At 37.2% G+C, this 7,966-nt stretch overlaps 1 long non-coding RNA gene across 1 annotated transcript; it reads right to left on the bottom strand.

Annotated features, from left to right (window-relative positions):
* Positions 1-212: 212 nt before the first annotated feature.
* On the bottom strand, positions 213-6,983 carry LOC119467598. The gene is made up of 3 exons (XR_005196138.1): positions 6,873-6,983; positions 985-1,014; positions 213-260 (listed from the first exon to the last, which is right to left on the bottom strand). It is a non-coding gene; the product is annotated as an uncharacterized LOC119467598 (long non-coding RNA).
* Between the last annotated feature and the right edge of the window lie 983 nt (positions 6,984-7,966).

Here is a 7,966-nt window from a genome sequence, read left to right as displayed (position 1 = left end):
TGCATACAATGCTTGCAAAGGCTGCATCTTTATGATAGATTATACCTCTTTGCCTTTTTGTTCCAGCTATTCTTCTCCATTTCTATTCCTCCTCTTTATCTCCTAGATCACCAGAGGAGGAACAAGTCGTCCAGGGTCTTAAGACTCTTAGGAAAACAGTTCCTTTGCCTTTTGGCATTCAGACTCTCATTTTCCGTCAGCAAGTACTCACAATTCTCCACAGCACAAGCTGTAGTTTTCTAGAACAGCCAAGTCTCATCCTATTAACAACAAAAAATAGATGTCAGCCTGCGGAGATATACCAGAGTGACCATATTTTCTCTTATTATATAGAGCATTTTTACTTCTTCTAATGAAGAATCTGTAATAGCTTTTCTGATATCAGAGACTGCCTTTTATTTGTTTAGTTATATCCAATTCAAGTGATTTTTGCTAGAATAAAAGAGTCTGTCTTAAAAATATGTGTTACTTCTATTTTAAAACAGGAACCTGATATTTTCTCTGAAAAATCTCAAGAGGTATTAAAAATTCTACTCTCTTTAAAGATATCAGAAATTCTTGGGGCCACAATAGAGTTCAATTTCAAAATAACCAGTCACACACCTCCAGCAGTCTGTAAAATATTTTCCCCAGGATACTCCCATGCTCATGAGAGCAATTTAATGTAGTAAGTAGTCAGCCATTGGAAGTAGATGGTACCTGTTGAATCTTTATTGTTCTACAACTTACTTGGAGGCCTTGTGCAATTTACTTAATTTCTTTACAATTATATTTATTTAAATAGAAAATGAGAGTAATACCAGATTTTGCCTTATACCACTGTTGCCAGGATTAAATGAGATAAAATCTGTGATGTGTTTTGCAAGGGCTTACTTAGCACAGGGTAAGGACTCAAGGCAAGAGGCCTATTATTAGTAATGGAAGCTCAATCCTAAGATAATAAATATATACCCAACTTGTATATCTTGTTCCAGGGATCATTACCTTTTCCCTAGGCAGCTATCATGATTATACCTAGAAGTGAAAGCCAAGAACCCATCAGCATCTGAGACAGCACATGGGGTAACAGGAGACAGGCTTCAGAAAGCAGGTGCTGAGCGATCTACTTAATTTTGAACGATGGCATGTATCTGGCCTAGGGCTATTTTTAACAATCTCAGGAAAACTACAGCAGATCATACTCTGTAGCCTCTTAAAGGCACTTCCAGCACCTTTCAGGATTCAGGACCAATGGGAACTCTGTGCAAATTTATTTGCTATCATTTCTAGAGAAATATTTACTTGAATTATGATTGGAATTTCTTGTCACATATTTTAATAATATTCCCACTGTCAGTCTATCCATAATAATTCAAACAGTGAAACTAATCTCTACTACTAGATATTTGCCTTCTCTTTCACACTACCTACATTTCTGAGAGTTAGCTGGTTCTTCACACCAGCAAGTTGAGTCAGCAAATAAGTGACCACATGCATATTGCTAAAGTACCCCTTTCCCTGCTACAAACCATAATTAGCTCTAATTAGATATATTTTAAGCACCTCTAACTCAACTCCACATCTCCAGGCATAATCTCTTGATTCCTATTATCTTCTGCCCTCAAATTTTCTTGTCTTCCAATGTTACCCATGTAGAAAATGGTATCACCATTCACCTAATTGCTCAGGGTTAGAACCTGGCAATCACCTCTCCCTCTTTCTCTCACACCTCATAACTGATCCCTCAGTGAACAGCAGTCAAAGTAAAGGTAACAAGAGCTACCTTAACTATATGTTGTTATTTCACCCTTCTTCCTGCTTCCACCACCATTGAAATCACCATCATTTCTAACCCAGACAACTTCTGTAGCCTCCTAGCTTGTCCCATTGCTTCCTCTATTGTATCACTCAGTCTATTCTGAACATACCAGCAATTATAGAATTATTGATTTCTAAATGACTTCTAAATGGCGAATCAGATAGTATTACTATTGCTTAAAATCTTTCAATGATTACCTATCACACGTTGAATGAATTTCTACAGTGTTATTATGGCTTAGAAGAATGTCAGAACTGGGTTTTATCTCCAGCCTCCTCTGTGTCATCATTTCTTATCATGCTACTTGTCGTCCACTTCACCCCAGCCACAGAGCCCCCTTGCTATTCCTTAAGCACTCTCTGCACACTTTTGTCTGAGGATATTTGCTCTTGCTATTCCCCTGTCCCGGAATCCTATTCCTTACATGGCAGGCTCACTTAATTCACTTCATTCAGATTTTAGTTCATATATCCTCTTATTGGAGTATCTGCTTTTCTGCTTATATGCCCATTGGTATAATTTTTCCCCAAAACAGCATCCATGTCTACCTATTCTATGATGCTGTAATGTTTTATTTTTTTCATAACATTTATTACTCTTCAAAATCTTGTTTTATTTGATTGATTATTATCTGCCCCTACTCATACTAGAATGCAAGCTCCAAGAGAGTGGGGCTGACTCTTTTTATCCACTTTTGAATTCACAACATTCATAACACACCTCTAACCTGCCTCATTGTAGATACTCATCAAATAAATCTTCCGTTTATTATTCATTTTAGTTTTGTTTTCTCTTTGCAGTAATTAGTGTATGCCCTGCTGAAGGTCCTAGTGAAAACTGTTATATGGAGCTGATGCTGGGTTATTAGATATATTTCTGCAGCTTGTGTACATCAGAATGCTAGGGGCACCCCTTGGATTTGAATTATGTAGAAACTCTGCAGCTCTACACATTGGCCCTACAAGTAAGAAAAAATAAGAAAATATTGAACAGGAACCCAACCTTGAGGCTGATAGAGAGAACCAGAGGAAACTGATAAATTTAGAGCAAGTGGAGCCAACAGGATTCTTAAGTCTACTGTTGACGACATCATTGTGCAGGTCATGATACTAGAGATTACAATTCTATTGAGAGTCATTCCCCCTTTCCGTGGCCCCCAGCTGCAAATAAGCAAGTATAATAAAAGCATAATTTAGGGCCAGTAAAATATGTGATTAATACTTAATAAACAGAATGTGTCAGCAGAACAATATCATGTTAGGTTTAAATTACATGTGAAATTGAATTTATAAATGTACTTGAAGGGATGAAAAGAAATGGCAATAACTGATATCAAACTAAACATGTCCCCAGTGTTTTCTTTTCCCAATGTCTTAGAGACTTTATGAATTGGGGTTACTTCAGGAAGAGATAAATGCTCTGTATGTTTTCTTTCCTTCGTCTCCATGCAATGAAGTGATAGAGATTTCAAATTGAAATGCACTTTGAGGTTATCAGGACAGAAGAGTCATCAATTTTAAGGTCTTTTTCTCTTTTGCTTTCTACTGTTCCTCAGATCGTTTTATGCTCTGGACCATTTAACTTCCACTTTCTTAGGTCTCTACCACTCATGTCAACTTTCTCCACCTTCGCTATTCTGGCATTTCACCTTTGCTTTCCTCCTATTAAACCCACTAAAAGGCCTACAAATCACAGCCTCTGGTGAGTCATTTTTCCTCCATATACTTCAGTTTCATCATCTATAAAATAAAAATACTAGCAATCTGTTATGTGTTTTACAAATATAGTATAGCATAAAGCAAAAAATATATGTAGAAAATGATGAAAGGTGCTATGAGGCAATCAGAAGGTAAGGAAAGTGGAGGAAGGCCGATCATCTAAAGAGTTGTCACGAATAGAGGAAGACGATGAAGCAAGAGTCTAAAGAAAAAGATAAGGAGCATATGGTGGACAGCAGGTGGTAGAGAAAGTGACTTCATCTAGTGGCCTAAGGGAACAATATGAAAATAAAGGAAACATTCTGTGAAACACCAAGATAAGCACCAGAAAATATATAATCTTTTGCTCTTCAGACAGAGCTAGGCACTGAGATATGCTAAATATGTGTTATTATTTATTTTCATTGGAAATTGGTTAGTAAAAGCATAAGCTGGCTTACTAACAGTGAGTTAGGAATTAAAATTAAGTCATGATTCCTATGGCTGTGTTTGTGCTTAAGTGAAATTGCACTATGATTAGGTTAATAGAATAAGATGTAAGTGCAAAATTTGTTAAAGTCATGGGCTTTCAACTCTTATCAAAGAGTAAGGGAATGGGTAAGAAATAATAGGCAATTAGAGCCTACCAACAACTAATTTCAGAAGATCTTTGTGCAAGAGCCAATAGTAGAAGTTGCTCAGAACAGCCAAAGGGATGACTCAGAGTAGAAGAGGGTCTCTGGGCCTGAGGATTTATTTTCATGCTTCTCAAATCAGGAATACTTTGCACACTTCTCTCAGTAAACTATATCCAAGGAACTCCCAAGGAAAATCAAAGCAGGCTGCAAATGCTAGATTATGACATAAACAGATCCCCTGATTCTTTCAGAATTAGATACTACTGAGATTTTAGACTACTGCTCCTCTTGAGAGAGAAAATCACTAGAGAAATTTATTTCACTTACTTTGGGATTGATTCTCATTGAAAAGTGTTATTCTAACTATTTTCGTGCACTTGCTTTGTTACGCAGATTTTGGGGGTGAAAACACCTAAACTACAAGAAAATAAAAAACTATTTGTCTATTTTATACATTCATTGGATGAAAAGCTGTATCTCTATAATGCCAGGAATCCACATTCCAAATTTCAAGAAATTGGAGTCTTTTCTTTTATTGAGTGCTACCAGTGCTTTTTTTTTCTTCTTTGGATTTTGTTTTTAAATTTTGACACTAAACTCAAAGCCTGACATTAAAAATTGAAAATTGGCCAAGAATGGTGTCTCACACCTATAATCCCAACACTTTGGGAGGCTGAGATGGAAGCTGAGGTGGAAGGATTAATTGAGTCCAGCAGTTTCAGACAAGCCTGGGTGATACAGTGAGACCTCTACAAAAATTACAAAACGTATCCAGACATGGTGGTGTGCACCTGTACTTCCAGCTACTAGGGAGTTTGAGGTGAGCGAATCTTTTGGGCCTAGGAGGTTGAGCCTGAAGTGAGCCACCCAGCCTGGGAGAAACAGCAAGACTCTGTCTCTCAAAAAAGACTGAAAATTGCAGAATCATATCTTTATATATATATATATATAAATATGATTCATATAAGTAGAAAAAGATCAAATAACAAATATGTAAATTTTATTTGAAAATTTCATTTTATATGGTTTATTGGCAAAAACCATATAAAGAAAATTTGTAGAAATAATCCAAGCAGTATAGAAATCAGTTTTGTTTTATAAAGTCACAAGATGGTGAACATTTTTCTATGCCAATTTAATGTATTTAATTTTTTAAAAGAAGGTATTGTTTTAAAATATGAATCAGATTAAATCTTGGCTTTCTATTTTGCTCTATAATGTAAAGCTGAATTATTATTTATTTCCACTGATTCATTAACTCAACAAATATTTGTGGAGTGCCCACTCTCTGACTGTTCTAGGCACTGTTTACCTAGGCACTCCATTACCTAGGCACTGTTCTAGGTAATGGAGTTAGGGAAGAAAACAAGATGAAAGATACTTCTCTCTTAACAGGGCTTGTGTACTAGTAGTGAAAAACATGAAATTTTGATTAGATAAACAGACAAATTGATACAATTTAGATTAGATAGATATAAACCTCATGAGGAAAAAAAAAAGGGAGATGGGCTGGAGTTTGTGGTGGGTTACTTCAGGTTGAGTGACCAGAGGCTCTATTTTTGACAATATTATCCATAAACTTTGATCTGAATTACAAGATTTGGAAGAAAAAAAATATTCTCAGCAGGGAGTGACAATGAAAAAGCCTGAAGATAAGAATTAGCTAGTTTTAGAAAACAGGAGAAAAGTCAGTGAAACAAAGTAAGCACAGGAAGAACGGTATGACATGACTTTGGGGTGTTGATAGAAACTAAATCTCACAAAGCTTCACAGGAAAACGTAAGACGATATTCCGTGTTTTATCAGTGATATGCTGCTGGGAGGCAAAACAGTCCAAAACTTAGTGGCTTAAAAAGCAATATTGGGCTGAGTGTAGTGCCTCACACCTGTAATCCCAACAATTTGGGAGACTGAGGCAAGAGGATCACTTGGGACCAGGAGTTTACAACCAGCCTGGGCAACATAGCAAGACTCTGTTTCTATTAAAAAAAAAAAAAAATTAGCCAGACACGGTGGTGCATGTTGTAGCCCCAGCTACTGGGGAGGCTGAGGTGGGAGGATCTCCTGTGCCTAGGAATTTGAGGCTGCAGTGATCTATGATTTGAGTACAGTGATCTACACTGCACTGCTACCTGGGTAATAAAGTGAGACCTTGTCTCAAAAAAAATTGTTTAAATAAAACAAAAAGTTATATTAATTTATTTTGCTCACAAATCCACAGTTATCCATGCAGCATCAGCTGCAGTGTTTAAACTGGGTCCTGAAAGATTCAAGATGGTTTGCTCACAAAGCTATCAAGTTCTTACAGTTTATCAGATAAGAGCTCAATCAGACTGTAGGCCAGGTGCCTGCATTCTTCTTTATGTGAGCCTCCCCACAATGGTCTCTTAGACTCGACAAACATAGTGGCTAGGCAATAATAGCAAGCACCCTAAATTAACTAGGAAAATGTACAACGCTTCATGGCCTACTCACAAAAGTCATACAGCATGAGTAGTCACAGTCTTGCCTATATTCATGGGAAATGAATACCTCTTAATAGGGGGTGTATCAAAGGCATATTGTAAGAAAAAGAAAGTACCTGGGCATGGTGGTTCATGCCTATAATCCCAGCACTTTTGGAGGTTGAGGCAGCAGGGTCTCTTGAAGCCAGGAATTCAAGATCAGTCTGAGCAACAAAGTGAGACCCCATCTCTACAAAAATAAAAATTAAAAAATTAGCCAGGAATGGATGCATACCTGTCGTCCAAGCTACTTGGGAGGCTGAGGAAGGAGGATTGTTTGCACTCAGGAGTTTGAGCTACAGTTATCTATGAACAAGCCACAGCACTCCAGCCCAGGAAAGAGTCAGGCCCTGTCAGAAAGACAGAAAAGAAAAAAGAAAAAAAGGGAAGAAGGCAGGAAAGCAGGAAGGAAGGAAGAAAGCAAGGAAGGAAGGAAGGAAGGAAGGGAGAGAAAGAAAGAGAAAAAAGAACAAAGTGTGATAAGAAGTCTTGTTACAGCCATCTTCAAAAAATACAATCTGCCACAGCCTATCTTTAGGCTGTGGTGATGTATATACCTCTCACATGTAAAATACAGTCGTTCCCTCAAGACTGAAAGGTCTCAATTTGTAATCATATAAGCTCAAAGTTCAAAATCTTACAATCTTAATCCAATTTCAGTAAAAATAATTCCCCTTGAGTGCAATTCCTCAAATACAGCTCATTGAGCACTCTTTTTTTTTTTTTTTTTTTTTTCACAATGTGATACATGTCACACAACCAACCTAAAAAGAGAATTTTTCTAGTTTTCCAAATACTCAAATTCAAGTGGAGGGCAGACATTGAATAACTGCTATAGACACTCCTGCTATAGACACTCCTATGCAAAAGGGTGGTGAATGCTAAGGAACACAGTAGTCGCTGGTCCGTATCAATCCTGAAATGCCAGCCACATGCTGCCAATTCTTTGATTAGAGTTCAGTCCTACTCCCTGGAAATTGTTCTCTCTTTGCTGCACTCCATGATCTCCTCATTCTACCCTCTGAGTCCACCTTCTGTTTTTCTAAGCCTTTTTACACCTATCCCCTGCTTGTAAAGGTTTGAAGCCTTAGCCATATCACATTTTGTGCTGTTTCTTTCCCTTTTTCTTACAAGTTGATACACTTATTTTAATATTGGTGAGATTTCTGTGTATTTGTGTACAATTCATTCCATCAAACAAAAGCCAAAAACACAGATCTTGTCAAGACAGGTCATTCTCTTTCTTGAGAATGAGAGACTTACCATGAGACTGCCATGGGACACCATCCCTGAGATTCTTATGAGCTTTATTGTATCATGGAGAGAATA

Source organism: Cebus imitator, unplaced genomic scaffold (genome assembly GCF_001604975.1).
Source record: "Cebus imitator isolate Cc_AM_T3 unplaced genomic scaffold, Cebus_imitator-1.0 Scaffold308, whole genome shotgun sequence".
NCBI classification, from domain to species: Eukaryota; Metazoa; Chordata; class Mammalia; order Primates; family Cebidae; genus Cebus; species Cebus imitator.
This window is presented reverse-complemented; position numbering and strand designations above follow the sequence as displayed.